Here is a 17,527-nt window from a genome sequence, read left to right as displayed (position 1 = left end):
ATCACTCCCCTTTTGTAAAACAACAGAATAATATTTCCTCCAATAATATTTCCTTCCATCCCTCATGTATACAGATGTGAACTGAATTTCACCATGAACTATGAGACATCTACGAAGGACTAATAAGTAGATTTCTAGCCTATGTTTTCCAGCAATATGACCCATTCAATTATTTTATTGCAGATGGCCTTCTAATTTGGTGTCTTTGGACTCAAAGTATCCAATGCAAAACCTCTTAATTAGAGAGCCAGCAGATCCGTTGCTTTAGCATTGCCAGCAAAAGAGCTTGGCACTGTTTAAACAGATAGGAGACCTCAGGGGCACTTTAAAATGGAGGGATCCTCAAGCAGATATTTAAAATTTAAATATCAGTGGGCCAAAAGTGGTATATCCCATTGGATAGCAGGAAAACCACTATGCCTTTGCTATTGTAGTCTTGAAACAGTCTTTCCTGCTTTTGGCATCCTAACCCTCAACATGGTGACTGGCTATTCTGCCATCAACAAAATGTAACAGTCCCACAAAATGGCCTTTACTAGGGTTTTTAAACAAATACACTGTTGCTCTCATTTGAGGAAGCCGCTGATCCACCTCATATGGCACTTTAGGAAGCATTCAGGCAGTTGCCCCAGCATAACTCCTAACTATTTACTGGCTCTTGCCAATTCCGATCTGCCTTTGTACCTGCCATCCTGGAGTCACAAAATTCTGCTCTGTACATTGATAGACTGGCATTCCTTATTTTTTTGTTTTGCCGATTTTTCCTATATTTGTTAAATGTCCATCCATAGAAAATAGGAGCAGGAGTCAGCCATTCAACCCCTCAAGCCTGCTGCATCATTTATTATGTTCATGGTTCATCATTGAGCTCAATATCCTGTCTGCACCTTATATCCCTTGATCCCATTTCCTTTTTGAAAATGCTTAATATTTTGGCCTCAACCACTTTCTGTGGTGTGTTTGAGCCAGGTCTCCATTTTCCACTCTGCCATTATCCCAATTGGCTTCGTATGTGTGTAGTTCAGCAGCCCAATTTTAATGCTTTGGAAGTATGTATAAAAACATTCGAAGCTTACATTTGTCAACTTATTATTTCCCCTCTCTGACTTCTTTTTTAGGTTAATTAAGTTAATTTCTATTGCAATTCTCTGTGCATCATTTATCACCTCTCTATTGCTGCTTCTGTATGCCCCTCTCTTTGCAAAATTCTTTTAAATTGTCCTGCAGAGGTCTAGTTAACCTCCCTGTGAAGCTATATCAGGGAGGTTGTTGACGCTCAAGTTCGATAAGATTTGTGCCTCTGATGACTTTCATCGTAAGGTTTTCAAGAAATTGATTCAAACAATTGACAATTCCTTTGCATCCCCTCTGGCCCTTGCATCAAGTAGGTTTATTGAAATTTTCATTATTTCTTGTTGTGCTTCTTCCAGTCAAATAAATTGTTTCCCCATGGGATAGTCCACAATATGTACATCAAGACATCTGAAAAGTTGTCCCATGTGATTTATCCCAACAGAACAATACAGATGCCAGTCCCTTACCAGCAGAGTAGAAGATGTCTTTGATCCAAAGAATAAAAAAACATATAAAGTAGATTAATCGATGTTTGTTAATTAACAAGATGTGAACATGTAAATGAGGTTAAAAGCATAAAATATGAAAATGATAGACATAGTATAATAGTTATAATGTGCAAGTTTCATAAATCTTCATGTTTATAAGTGACTGATTTAAATTGGTTATTTTCTCATTAATAAAGTTTGCATTTTAATTTGAATACATTTAACATATTTCAGAAATATATCTTCCATCCTGAGAGACAATTGTTTGGCTTTCGTGATCAACTCAGTCTCTAATGTGGCTCGGGTGCCCCACTCTAACCTGCAGTCTCTGTCACGTTTTCTGCAGATGAAGACTGTGGACTGAGAAGGTGCATATTCATATTCACTGTTCCCCTTTCACTTTTCTTTGTGTCTTTGATGCCCTTGCAAGCAATGAGCCTTTATTGCCATGGCTGGCAGTAGCTGTGTCCCAATTGTCTATATTAATATCCACAACCATCATATCTAGCTTGCAGGTGTCTCAATAGAGCAGGGCTCCAGCAAGACACAGTAGACTCTTCCGTGCACAGAAATTCTTTGGCTATTTGGCTATTCATCAGTGAAAGTGGTTGTGCAAATACAGCCTTCATTTGCTTAGCAATGAGCGTATGCTGATTGAGTCAGCACAATCCAGGACCTCTTAGTTGATAACTTTGGTTTGCAAGAATATGTAAGAACATAGGGACAAGGAACAGGAGGAGGCAATTCAGCCCTTGACCATTTAATACAATCATGGCTGATCTCATCTCAGTCTCAACTCCCTTTTCTTGTACACTCTCCATAACCCTTTAACACAATAATAATTAAAACATCTGTCTGTCTTATCCTTAAATTTACTAATTATCCCAGTATCCACTGCACTCTGAAGTAGTGAATTCCACAGATTAATGATCCTTTGAGAGACGTAAGTTCTTCTCATCCATTTTAAATGTGCTGCACGTTATCCTAAAAATGTGTTCTCTCATTCCAGATCATCCCACATGAGAAAACATTGTCTCCCCGTCTACATTATCAGTCTTTTGTAGCATTTTATATACTTCAAATACATCTCTTATTTTTCTAAACTCTAGGCCTAAATTGCTCAATCTCCCTTCATAAGATGAACCCTTTCATTTCTAGAATCAATCTCGTGGGGCTTTTCTGAACCTCCTCTAAAGCAACCACATCCTTCCTCAAGTAACGGGACCAAAACTGTTTGCAGTACTCCCGGCATGGTCTTACTTCCTGAAGAAGGGCTTATGCCCGAAACGTCGATTCTCCTGCTTCTTGGATGCTGCCTAACCTGCTGCGCTTTTCCAGCAACACATTTTTCAGCTATGGTCTCACTAATGCCTTGTACAGTTGTAGCAACCCTCCCCTACTTTTATAGTCTATTCCTTCAGCGATAAATCCTAAAATTCAATTGCCTTTCTTATTACATTTTGTACCTGCTTACTAGTTTTCTGCGATTCATGCACAAGGGCACCCAGATTCCTCTGCACCGAAGCACTCTGAAATCTGTCTGCATTTAGATAATCATTGCCTTTCTATCCTCTAACCAAAATGGATAACTTTATTCTTATTTCTTGTTAAACTTCATTTACCAAATTTTGGCCCATTTGCCTAACCTATTGATATCCATTTATAAATTTCTTATTTCTTCATTGCAACATATGTTTGCACCTATTTAATGTAATCTTCAAACTTGGCTATTGTACTTTCTATCCCCATATCCAAATTATTAATACAGATTGTAAATAGTTCTGAGTCTGAGGACCAAACCCTGTAGCACTCCACTTGTTACATCTTGCCAACCAGAAAAAAAATCGATTTATCCTGACTGTCTGCTTTCTGTTGGATAGCCAATCCTCTATCCAAGCTAATAAACTATCTCTGATCCCATGTGATGTTATCTTGTGTGCAGCATTTTATCAAATGTGTTCTGGAAGTCCAGATATATGACATCAACAGAATATTCATTATCCACATTGCTTGTTATATCGTTGAAGAACCCTAGCAAAATAGTCAAGCATGATTTATCCTCATAGTTATTGTCTTAACTCTCGATTCACTTAATGAAAAGAAATCTGCCTGTCTCACCCTTGAATTTTTCACCACAGAACCACAGAAGGCTATTGAGGCTAAGGAATTAATTATATTTAAGGCTGAGATAGATAGATTTCTAATCAGTAAGGGAATCTAGGGTTACAGGGCAAATGCAGCAAAGTAGAGTTGAGGTCTGTCAGCCATGCAGGAAGAGATTTAATGGGCAGAATGATCTATTTCTGCTCCTACCGCTCATGGTCTTCAACTTACCTAACAACCCAGCCTCTACACCCCTCTTTGGTAAAGAATTCTAAAATTCACTATCACCTGAGAGAAAAAGTACCTCCTCATAGAGTCATTGCAATGTACAACATGGAAACAGACCTTTTGGTCCAACTCGTCCATGCTGACCAGATATCCCAACCTAATCTAGTCCCAGTTGCCAGCACTTGTCCCATAGCTCTCTAAACCCTATTCATATACCCATCCAAGTGCCTTTTAAATGTTGTAATTGTCTATGCTTTAAATCTCTCTTACTTGGAGGTTATGCTGTGTGATCCTAGGTTCTCCCACAAGGAAAACAGCCTGTCCACAGCTACACTGTCAAGCACTCTAAGCATCTTCCAATAAGGTAATCTTTCATCCTTCTGAGTTCTCGTACTACAAGCCCAACATATTTCAGCTCTCCTCATAAAAACATCACCAGAATCAACAAAGAGACCTTTCTTTGGACTGCCTCTGATGCATGTATGTCTTTCCTTGGATAATGCAACCAAAGCCATTTACAATGTTCCAGCTGTAGTCTGAGAGATACCTTATATACTGTAGTTTATAAAATCCTCCCTATCATTATACACCATTCCCTTTGAAATAAAGGTAAGCTCTTTCATTTGTCTTCCTGATGACTCATTACATTTGGATGTTAGTTTTTTTGTGAGGAACTTTCTACGCTCCTTCTCCATTTAAATTATATTCAACTCTTCTATTTTTCCTGAAAAAGTGCATAACTTCACATGTTCCCACATCTGTCAAATATTTTGCCCACTCATTTTACCTGTGTATAACACTCTGTAGGCTTCTTGTGTCATGCTCGCTACTTGCCTTCCCAGTTATTTTTCTGTCATCCATTTTGGTGACAGTACGTTCTCTTCCATCATCCAAGTCATTAATGTATATTGTAAATAATTGTAGCCCCATCGTTGATCCCTGTGATTCTATACGAGTTGCAGGTTTTTGCTTTATTCACAAGATGTGGGCATTACTGACCAGGCGAGCATGTATTGCCATCCTGAAAATAGTTCCTTTACCCCAAATCTCTGTCTTCTATTTATTAACCAGTCCTCTAGATACTTTCTAATAAACCTGTTCAGAGGTATTACTACCCATCTCTGGAGCAGATGAAATTTGAACCTGGACATCCTGGCTCAGAGGTGAGGACACTACCGCTGCACCACAAAAACACTTCAAACCAAGCCTCTATCCAGTCCTCAATCCTCTATTCTCAACACCACGGGCGCTAATCTCATTAAGTAGCCTTATGTTCAGTACTGAATGCCTTTTGGAAATCAATTATTGAAATAATAAGAATACAAGCACAGGCAAGACTAGAGACAGTAATTAAAATTTAATCAGTAAAATAATTAATTAGTTAGAAAAGCTATGAGGATTGTAGGTCAGGTGATATGAGATGGCTGGAAAATATAGGAGGTCTTAGTCTTCATTTTGCTCTAAGACAAACAAATCTGCAGTAAGTGACTGTACTCCAAACATTGTTACATGTTAGTTAGTTGCAGGAAGGAATCACACTTATTACGATCAACTCTCCATCTAAGCTTCTGGGAAGCTCCACAAAGACTAATGAACATACAAAGTAAAGCTTTTGCTTTTGGAAGCATTTTGTTTCTACACATGAATCAAGAAAAAGTAGAGAGAATGTTGGTCACGATAGGGTCATCTGATTTGGTTCATAGTCAGGGACATGGGGCAAGGAAATGCAGATAAGGCAGATATTGTGATTTAGAGTTCGAAATGGGGGAGCCTCAACCCTTGGAATTGCCCAATAAATTTGTGGTTCTTGCAGGATATTTGGACAAAAGGGGGGCACCCCTGCAGAATGGATGTGCAAGCTAACCATGACATCATGGTACAGGAAGCCATTCATGGTTGGATGGTAAATAGAAATGTCAAGTTATCCATTTTGATAGGTAAAACAGAGATAGAAACAAATTCTTAAACAATGAGAGATTCAGAGATGTTGATGTTCGAAGGGACCTGAGTGTCCTTGTTCGTAGCATAGAAAATGATTGCAGGAGTGAGGCAATAGGCTATTTGAACTTGCCCCACCGTTCAATACAATCATGGCTGATTATCTAACTCAGGATCTTGTTTTCGCTTTCTCCCCGTACCCTTTGATCCTTTTGGCCAGAAAAACCATATCTAACTTCTTCTTGAAAACTTTCAATATTTTGGTCTCAAACACTTTTTGTGACAGATAATTCCACAGGTTCACCACTCTCTAAGTCTCTAAAAGCTGATGTGGAGATGCAGAAAGCAGTTAGGAAGGCAAGTAGTGTGTTGACCTTAATTGCAAGCGGATTTGGGCACAGGAGCAATAAAATCTTATACCTAGGAGCTTTCTCTGGTGACTAAGCTTTCTTGGTGACGATGATTTCACTGAAGTACAATTCAAGATTGTATTCAGTTTATCCAGTTATCTGTTAATTTTTTCAGTGTTGATGATCATTCCATTTGTTTTCAGTGGAGCAGCTCTCCTTGCTGACAGACCTTTGATCCAGTCGTACAAGCCCCTCACATCTCCTGTATCAGAGGAGATTAGAATATTCAGGCAATGTTATAGACATTTTTAATCAACCGTTTAGACACGTATGGCAATGTCTGGACCAGTTAGGATTTGAACCCAACCTTCTGGCCTAGTGGTAGAAATGCCACCACTGCACCACAACAACCCTCCGAGTAAGTTATTAGCTGTAGTAGTTAATGCAGCACTATAACTCTACTGATCTTTCCTTTAAGCAGTGCTTAGTACTTTCGTAGTCTTCCCACCCACATTTATCTTATAGTTAATGAGAGCACACTTGTTAAGTTCAGTAACAGGATTCATCACAGCAATGTTTTGTTTGAACAAGTCAGCATGTTTCCGTTCTTATCTATAATGTATTAGTGCTATAATATTATGAATGTCTCAAATAGTAATCGATGGAAATGCTGGAGAATGTTTGTTCAATGGCATCAAATAACTATTGGTTCTTATCTGAGTAGGCAGTACGGCTGATTTTGTCAGAAGACAGTCTTTGTATGTTGAATGAAAAAGCTTCAACGGTTGCATTCTGACCTTGGCGCACACCAGGAAATTATTTGAGTTTCAATCAGCGACATGGTTACTGTATATTTTGAGAGAGTCATTTCTGCTTGATAATTATATCTTGCTAGCTTCACTTCCCTAACCTTGGATATCCTAAGGATATCTTGTGGCCAAAATTAAATATAAGTTACAGAAAAATCATTGTATCAACAATACTCAACTCGTGTTTAAATCAGAGTGGTGCTGGAAAAGCACAGCAAGTCAGGCAGCATCCGAGGAGCAGGAAAATCGAAGCAAGCCTTGACAGATTTTAAATGCCAGGGTATACTCTCTTGATCTCCTCATTTGAGTCCAGTGGAATACAGACACTATTTGACTCAGGCTTGGTTGCAGGAGCTGCTGCAAAGTGACGTATTTAGGAACGAGCCTATCTTTGGGCCCCACTCCAGATGTTTTTATCAGGATTTAACTCATTCTTTCTTTCATCTTTCCCAAAGTATTAACAAAAAAGAGCTTTTATTTCCCCAAAGCTGAAAGTTTGGCTCAATAGACACAGTGTATGTCCACATTCTAAAACTCTGCACATTTCTGAGGCCAAACCGCCCCCTGAATTCCTCTGAAGATTTGGTCTCGGGGCAAAGCAGCGGAACTATCAATAGGAGTGATTATGTACTGACAGGGAGAGCATTTGACTTTCCTTTTCACTTTGTTTATAAGCAAGACTATAGGCTGAAATAAATATTTTCTGATTAAAAGAAAGGTGAGAAGTGCACTGACTTGCTTTAGCCATGCACAACACACATCACATTAACCTCCTGAAGACAGAATTAACTGCCATTGCACCTGCGAATTTACCTTCAAAAGTAGCAATAATTAATCTTATAAATTATGCAGACATCTATTTTACAATTACTTTCGAAATTATTCTACAAATCAAATAGTAAATAGCAGTTTAGATGAATATCCAGCAACTCATTACAGAGTTGATTTTTATTCCCTCATAGGGTATGAACATTGTTGGCACCATTTGCCAATCTGTACTTAACTTTGAGAAGGTCTACTAAATAGATATTACTGAAACCGAAACACCTTCAAAAGTTCATCTTTCCTCTCCGTAGACTTCAACCTCTCTGCTCCTCCAGTTGATGCTAGACAAAATCATCCCTGGGGTCCTCGCAACGTGCTACTTTTCTGTTGTCACCAGCACTTCCACGTTCACCATCTCTGAGTTGGAGATGGTCGCATTGCACAGGTCCCACACATCTCCGACACTGGAAACTGACTGACAGGTCTTGGACCTCTCAGCTTGTTATGAGTCAGCTTTTCCTGTAGTGAAACAAAAGAAGAGATTCAGTTTGATGAAGTGGCAATAATTGAGTAAGAAAAGTATCTCCATTGAGTAAGTAGGAAGCACAAAGGGCAGGAGGGTTGTGGGATAATGAGGTAAGTGAGCCATTGAACAGGCATGATACATGCAATACATGAACCAACATAAAATATGTGTGCTGTGGCAGAATTCATAGTGATTTTGGCCCTGTGAGTGTGAGGTGCAAAGAGACAATGGTTGCACATATCCCGGAAGAGTACAGAAAATCTTTGAACTTCTTTCTACGTGGTTGGGCATCCCTTTTCAGACCCAAGGCGCTGACCAGAACTGCAGTCTTTGTCCAGGTATGTCTGTTTCTGGGGGATTACCATGATAGCCCACTGAGCAAAGGATTGTCCTGCTCTACAATGCACCCTTCACCCAGACATCCAGGACCCTGTCCATGAAGAAGCCTGCTAGCTGTCTTTCTTGTAGGCCATGTTTTAAGTTTTAATGGTAAAACACCACAGTGTGAGTGTCAGTTCCTAGCTTGTACAGTTTGAATGGTGTGCAGCTGAGCTTTAAACATGGTGCTGTTGGTGTGTACTCCAGAAGGTCTTGCAAATGACAAGCACTTCCTCCTGTCCAACCACAAAATTCCCAAGAAAGGCTCTCAGCAGCCATGTTACATAATTAATGAGGTGAAGAATGAAAATTTATGAGAGAAGTTGTTCTGGGCTATGAATGAACAAATACTATGAAACACCCTCAACAAAACACTCCAACGTAAATGGAAAAATTCAACCCAATGTACTGAATGTGTGGAAAGGATAAGTGGCAAAAATTGCTTACAAAATGGACAATGGAATTTCTTTATGATCAGTTTATTTTTAAATTGCATCTTACAGTTCAAATGATATACAGGATAAGACTCAAAGTTACTTGGACAATACTTTGATAAGTACCAGAGCAGAAAGAAATACCATCAGCTCCAAGTCGCATACCATTTGATGTATTCCTTTATTATAATTGCCAAGTATCCTGGAGTTCCATACTAAGCATGAAGATTGGAGTAACTCTAGTTCTCAGAGTATTTAAGGATGAGCAATAAATGCAACCTTGCTAGTATCAGTCAAATTCCAAGAATAGTGAACATATGAAGTATAAACTTGTTCACTCCAAAACATTTTCTTATCGAATTCTGACTTCCAACATGTTCAACATTTTGCTTATTTATATTCTTATACTTCATGAATGTGCATTTAATTTTTTTTTAATGTAACATTACTCTTTTGGCTACAAAGTTAGTAGTTCACATAATGTAATTAACATAGCAGTCAAGTAATTTATACCATGTGATTTTATCTCTCATTTTTAGTGAATAATTGGCTCTATTAGAATTTCTTTACATACTTATGAAATACTATTTGAATGCTGTTTTGTTGCTCAAACAGTGAAGTCAATGAGTATACTAGTACTGCATCTGATCAATATTTTTAATAAATTTGTGGAGTGAAGCTGCACAGTTTTGGTTAATAGATCACACATGTATTGATTTCCATGAAAATGTTTGTAAGATATTGTAATAATTAAAAAGTCAGAGAGCATTGGTTTGGACTTGGGAGGGGGAGTAGAAAAATTGGTTATTGACTGAGCTGCTGGAGGTGAGTGAACCTTGGGGGCTTTGCAATAAACTTGTTACACTTAGTCATTATAAAATAATGCCTTAGTCCATACCCATAACAATTTGTCAATAACCTATTAAAACAATGCAAATTTTGACCAGAAAGAATATATTTGGAAATTTAAGAAATAATGTTAGCACAACTAAACAAAGCTGAAGAGCAGAAATAGTCTATTTGTGCAATACAAAAGGTATGCACCTTCAATGTTCATTTTCAATGTTATGAACACCTTTTCCCTTCTTCATTTTCATTACACTTATCTTAGTGCTTATGCAGTTTTTGGTTTTCTAAAATATCAGTTTTGCACCCTAAACTAAATTTCAGTATTGTTTGTGTATATTTGTGTTTATTCATGATCTAGATTGATGTTGAATATCAGTTAGCTGTGCTGGTGAAGGAGAGTGCCCAATATGCATGGTCATTCTCTCTTTTTTGTGACTATTAGCTTTACTGTATGCCAGTTGTAATTTACTTGGCATCCAGACACCATATAAATCATACTGTATTAACCTTCAAACTAGTATGCCATAAGTTTATTAACAAGACCTCCATGCATTATACTTTAGTGAGTATTTCTTTGAAAAATACAGTAAGCAGTTAAAAATTAGGAAATGATTTTGAATAGTAATCTAACATTCAGAGCAGCAAGAAATTACGCATGCACACATGCTGAATAAGCATTTTAGGACATACAGCCTTATGAAACCATTAGACAAAACTCAGAAAAATAAAATCAGAACATATTGTTTGTTTCATTGCTTAACAAGTTGTAATCTCTTAAACTGGATGGTAATCAACTTTTTTTTCCTGCTCTGCTGTGCACTTTAGCTGCCTGTTCATTTTTTTAATCTCATTTCCCTAATACACAAATTTTATCCTTTAGACTTATTGGTTCTTTGTGCCATTTAGCTTATTCTACTTTCCAATTTCTATTTGCTTTCTTATTTAATTTAATCACTGCTTCAGATTTTAGCTTTGTCATCCTCTTTAAGTTACTAATTCTGTGTTCCTTTATTTTTCACTTTTTCTAACTCAATCACAAAATTGCTATTAGCTGAAGGCTTTGTACTGCTGATAATTCAGGAAAACGCAGCTACAGAATTAGGAGCACCGGGAGAATACTTTTCAGTTCCTGGTCAAACTTTTTTATATGTCAGCCATATTAAAAAAAGCTCCTGAGTGTGAAAGCATACAATGTAGGAATGTGTTTTATTAAACTTCTAGATATTAGCTGTCCAATTGCAAGTCCAAACAGCAACTTGCACTTAAGTAGCACCTTTCTCCTGGTCTCTTAGAAGAGTTGAGAAGCTGGACCATGAGAAAAAGAGTAAAAAATTACATGGATTGATTAAATTAGTTACTATGGTGGATTTTAAAGAGAGTATTAAAAAGAAGGGAAGTATGTATGGGATAATTTCACAATGGCAAGTGGCTGAAAACACATCTATTGATTCCGAATGAAGTTATTAGGTATCGTGAAGAGAGGAGATTTATATAAGTGGCTGGAGCTAGAGAATGGCAACTATAGAGGACGCTTCAGGTTGGAGGAGATGTGAAGAGTAAAAGCCATGGAAAATTTGCAATATAAAGATGAAAACCTCATTTGAGATATTTGAAGATTTTTGGTAAGAATTAAATGGTGAACTTGATTTGTAGAATTAATTTTATTCTTTTGTGGGATGTAGGCATTGCTGACTCAGCCGACATTTACATCCCATTCTTCATTGTTCAACCCGAAGATGTGCAGGTTAGGTGAATTGGCCATGCTGAACTGCTCATGGTGTCTGGGGATGTGTGAGATAGGTGCATTGGTCAGGGGTAAATGTAAAGTGATAGAGTAGGGGAATGGGTCTGGATGGGTTACTCTTTGGAGGGTCAGTGTGGACTTCTTGAGCCTGAGAGCCTGTTTCCACATTGTAGGGATTCTATGATATTCCCACTATGGCACTGCCTTCCCTTAAATTAAGTACGGCCAGCAGATTTTTAGTTCACCTGTATAGCAGAAGCTAGATGGTTAAGCAAGAGACAATTGTAATAATCCAGTATGAAATTGAAAAAGGCATTAATGAGAACATCCATTGCAATGGTTTTGAAATAGGAAACAAAGTAGATCCTGCTGTGGAGAAAGGTGAATACAAGTTTTGTGAGGATATCGGGTAAAAAGTTCAAATAGTATTAATGGGATCATTCAGTCTGGTGGAGTGTCCAGGGAAAGGTTGGAATCAGTAACAGAAATCAATATTTGTGGTCACGTGAAAGGTGATAGCTTTGGTCTTTCCAGTGTTTAGCTGTAGAAAATACAAAGGTTTTGAAGCAGTGACAGCAACAGGGTGTCGGGACTGCACCTGTAACTTCTCCCAGATTGACACTGGCATTACTTCCAGGATCATCTGGTCCCTGCTTTCAGACCAGCTGAGCCACTGGGTGGTACAGTGGCTCAGTGGTTAGCACTATTGCCTCAACAGCACCAGGGACCCGGGTTCGATTCCCATTTTGGGCAACTGTCAGTGTGGAGGTTGCACATTCTCCCTGTGTCTGCGTGGGTTTCCTCCCACAATCCAAAAATGTGCAGGTCAAGTGAGTTGGCCATGTTAAATTGCCCATAGTGTTAGGTGCATTAGTTAGGGATAAATATAGGTTAGGGAAATAGGTCTGGGTGGTTTATGCTTTGGAGGCTTGGTGTGGACTTATTGAGCCAAAGGGCCTGTTTCCATTCTGTAGGGAAACTAATCTAAGTGCACAGAGCATCATCCCTTGAGCAGTTCCATCAGAATGGAGTAGGGTTTGAGCAAGACAGGATACATCATTTCTCAGCACTGGTATCTACCTGATAATCTTGAAGTTGCAGTCTTTGAATATTAGTGAATGGGTAAGTGGATGAATGGGTAGGTATATGGATGATTAGATTGGTGACATCATAGAGTCTAGTGTCATACGGCACAGAAATAGGTCCTTCAGCCTAACTCATCCCTGCTGACCTGGCCACCTAAACTGGACTAGTCCCATTTGCTGAAAATTGGCCCAGATTCCTCTAAACCTTTCCCACTCATGTACCTGTTGAAATGCCTTTTAAATCTTGTAATAAAAACACGCCTTTACCACTTCCTCTGGCAGCTCATTCCATATGTGCACCACCCTGTGTGAAAAAGTTGCCTGTCACATCCTTTTAAAATCTTGTTCCTCTCACCTTAAACCTATGCACTGTAGTTTTGGATTCCCCTATCAGGAGAAAAGACTTTGGCTATTCACCTTATCTGTGCCCCTCATGATTTTATAAATCTCTATAAGGCCGCCCCTCAGTCTCCAACGCTCAGGGAAAAAAGTCCCAGCCTTTCTTTATAACTCAAACCTTCCAATCTCAGTAACATGTTTGTCAATCTTTTTTGCACGCTTCCAGTTTCATAGCATCCTTCCTATAGCAGGGCAACTAGAACTGTACACTGTACTCCAATTGTGGCCTTACCAATGTCTTGTACAGCTGTAACATGACATCTTAACTCTTGTACTCAGTGTTCTGACCGATGAAGCCAAGCGTGCCGAATGTCTTCACCACCCTATCTTCATGTGACTCCACTTTCAAGAACTATGTATCAGCACTCCTAGGTCTCTGTTAGATAACACTCCTTAAGAGTAAGTCCTGCCCTGGTTTGTCTTGCCAAAATGCAACACACATTTATCTGAATTAAACTCCATCGGCCATTCGTTGGCCCACTGGCCTAGTTGGTCAAGAACTCTTATGTTATGGACCAGACCAAACCCCCTCACAATATATTAAAAAGATAGACTAGACCCTGATATTTCTTATTTTAAAGGTTGTGTACGACCAATTCCAGATGCAATTGGATTGGTCAAACTACTCAACCTTAAAACAAAACACATTATTATTACACTGCAATTAAAATACACGCAAACTACAAAGAAAATTGGCTTAACTGTAACTCTATCAAAATGCTTAACAAAATAGAATATTAACTACTACTAATTAACTGTTCCAATATATAATAACATCCAATAAACACACCCTAGGCAAAAGTAAATGCAGTAAAATAGATTGTCTCACATTTAATTCTAGCAGCAGGAAGAGAACCCCAGCTTTTAACTGTAATGGAGAGAGAGAAATAATAATTACCACATCCAGCTTCAAGAACCTGGCAACTGTAGAAAGCTAAAACTAAAACTCCTGGTTCTGTGGGTGCTTGACCCAAACCATTAAGGCTGCTTCTATTGTTCCAACTTAAAAAAAGACTCACAAGCTGTTTACTTTATTAGCTTTGAACAGATCACTCAGAATGTCTGTCTCAACCTTTCTTCATAAAAAAACCAGGACAAAATGCACCTCTTAAAGTCACACTTGGATAACCTTCTTTACTATCCACTATACCACCAATTTTGGTATCAGCTGCAAACTTACTAACCATCCCTCCTATAGTCTCATCCAAATCATTTATATAAATGACTAACAACAGTGGACCCAGCACCAATCCTTGTGACACACAATTGGCCACAGGCCTCCAGTCTGAACAACAATCCTCTACCACTACCCTTTGTCTCCTGTCAAGCCAATTTTGTATCCAACTGGCTAGCTCTCCCTGGATCCCATGTGATCTAACCGTACTAACCAGTCTATCATGCAGAACCTTGTCAAAAGTCTTGCTGAAGTCCATGGAGCCAAAGTCTACTGCTGTATCTTCATCTATCTTCTTGGTCATCCCTTAAAAAAAACTCAACCTAATTTGTGTGATTTCCTGTGCAGAAAGCATGACTATCCCTAATCAGTCCTTGCCTTTCCATGTAAAATCCCTTCTGATGACCTACCTACCATTGATGTTAGGCTTACTAAACTGTAGTTCCCTGGCTTTTACTTTCTGTAAGGTCAAAAAGTGAATAATGACAGATTGAGGTAAGTGGGCTCATGTGTAAGTGAGTGAAGTGGACAACTGATTAGGGTTATATATCGATAATTTCTCAGCAACCTGATCATAGATGTTTTCATATGTCTGAAGCAGATGGGACTTACACCCAAACCTCCTGGCTCAAAGTTAGGGACACCATCACTGCATCACACAAACATTTATTGGATTGGTATCTGAGTGGGTAATCAGATTGGAATGATGGTTGGTTGGATTGGGTCTTGGGGGGTCATGGTGGGTTAGTGAATTCAGTGAGGTTAAGCCAAGCGTTGGGAGTGTAGTCAGGTTGTAGGGAGGGTTGGGAACTGGAGAATAGTCGGATAATCAGGCAGGTTAGTCAGGTCTAGTGGATCGTGGAATTTGGCCAGGTCGTCAGGTTTGAGGGGTAGTTGGATAGTTGGAAGGATAGTCAAGTTATTTAGTTATAATAGTAACCGAATCAGATCATTGGTTACATAAATGATTACGAGGGGTTGTTGACAATCAGAGGGAGGAAGGTAATGAGGCCTGGTTGCGGTGGGGTCATGATTCAGATGGGATATTATGGTGTTGGTTAAAATTGGTTGGTTGGTTATTTGGGTATAGTCAGGTCAGTATTCAGAGTAGATGTAGATGTGCCAAGGGCAAAATCAAGTCATCCAGAAGGTGGTTTGGTTTGCAGACATGTTCAGGCTGGGTGGTAGTTGGTTCGGTTGGGAGTGGTCAGGTCTGGGACAGACGGTAGTAGGATGGTCAGATAGGTAGTTGTTCAAGTGTTAGTCGGGTGAGAGAAGGGTCATTACATGGTCAGAAGATTATAGTCATGTCAGGGTGGGAGTCAGGTGGAGTTGTGGACAGTCGTTGGGTTAAACTAATTATAGTCAGGTATGGAGAGTGGTGGGGTGTGGTTGTTATTTGATGATCTATTTGGGGTTTATCAGATGTTCAACATCCTCAGTATTTTGCTTTTCTTGTAGTTGTAGTTCTTGTATGACCAGTTCATTTCAGTTTCTGCTCAATGATAGTGCCATTGAATGTCATGAGTGATATTAGATTGTTTTGGAGGTGATCATTGCCAGGCACTTGCATGGTATGAATGTTACTTGCCACTTTACAACCCAAACCTGGTCTTGATGCATTTGGACATGGACTGTTTCAGTATTTGAGGATTCATGAATGGTACTGAACATTGTTTGTCAGTGATAGCAAATCCTCAATTCTGACTTTATGATAGAGGGAAACTCATTGATGAAGCAGCTGAAGATGGCTAGGCCGAGGACACTATCCTAAGTAATTCCTGCAGTATTGCCCTGAACCAGAGATTACTGACCTCCAGCAACCACAACTATCTTCCTGTGTGATCATATGACTCCAAACTCTAGGGAGTTATCCCCTGAATTCATTGAATATCATTTTGTTAGGTCCCTTTGATGCTATACTCAGTCAACTGATATCACTCTGGAAATCAATACTTTAGTCCATCTTTGAACCAAGACTAATGAAGTCTGTTAAGACGTCTTGATGAAACCCAAACAACGTCAGTGAGATCGTTATTGCCGGGGAAATGCTGTTTGATGGTACTGCTGATTGCCCCTTCCATCACTTTATTGATGATCAAGAGTAAACAGACTGAGTTGGAATTGTCCTTATTCTGTAAAGAATATACCTGGGCAAATTTTCCACGTTGTCAGGTAGATCACAGTGTTTTAGCTGGGACTACTTGGCTGGCAGTGCAGCAAGCTCTAACGCACAAATCTTCAGTAGTATTGATGGAATAAGGCCCATGCCATTAGCAGTATCTAGTGCCTTCAGCTAAGTCTTGCTATCATGTAGATCTAAATAAATTGGCTCAAGACTGGCATCTGTAACACTAGGGACCCATGAAGGAGGCCAAGATGGTTTGTCCATTTATCATTTCTGGCTGAATATTGTTGCAAATGATTCAGGACCTTTTGATTAACCTCTCATTCTGAGACAGTGCCCTCCCAGACGCATTCCCTTGGTGTCTGCCTTGTTAAGCCCCTTCAGAACTTTGTATGCTTCAATGAGGACACCTCCAATCTTCTAAACTCAAGAAAATATAGACACCATCTACTCAGCCTGTTACCCTCCCCTAAACCCTGTGACCAATTTAGCAAACCTTCTTCCAGTCAAGTATATCCTCCTTAAATATATGTTACAACTGCCTTGCAGCAAAGATCCACATAGTAGTTCCTTCCTAATTGCATGCTGTATTTCATTCTAACTTTCTGTATCCTTTATTCAAGCATACCCAAGTGTCTCTAAATATCAACATTGGCAAGTTCCACATCTATTTAAAAATTACTCTGCTTTTCACTTCTTGCAATCAAAATGAATAACTTCACACTTGCCTGCCTTATATTCCATCTGCCATCTTGTTCAAAATTATCAAAATGTGAGAAACTTGCTGCCACATGTAATCATTATAGCAGATACTATCAATACGTTTAATGGAAGATTTGATTCATCATCAGTGGGTAAGAAAATAGAGACCAGGGCTAGGGATTTGAGGTGGAGGGAACTAATTTGGGAAATGTTCATGCCAATCTGAAGTTTAAACATGCATGCCATGTAACTTTACGCATACAGAGATAGATAATGTGCTAACAGAACTACGTGCATACGTGCAAAGTGGAGAATGGATAAAGGGAGAAAATAAGTGCCAGAATGTCTATGCA

The 17,527-nt window shown here is 39.0% G+C and overlaps 1 protein-coding gene across 3 annotated transcripts in view; it reads left to right on the top strand.

Annotated features, from left to right (window-relative positions):
* The window catches only part of arb2a (ARB2 cotranscriptional regulator A), a 535,689-nt gene that overhangs the window by 430,416 nt on the left and 87,746 nt on the right, over positions 1-17,527 (top strand). The gene's annotated exons all lie outside the window — the stretch shown is intronic.

Source organism: Hemiscyllium ocellatum, chromosome 2 (assembly GCF_020745735.1).
Source record: "Hemiscyllium ocellatum isolate sHemOce1 chromosome 2, sHemOce1.pat.X.cur, whole genome shotgun sequence".
In the NCBI taxonomy this organism is placed as follows: domain Eukaryota; kingdom Metazoa; phylum Chordata; class Chondrichthyes; order Orectolobiformes; family Hemiscylliidae; genus Hemiscyllium; species Hemiscyllium ocellatum.
Note: the sequence above shows the minus strand (reverse complement) of the source record. Positions and strands in the feature narration are given on the sequence as shown.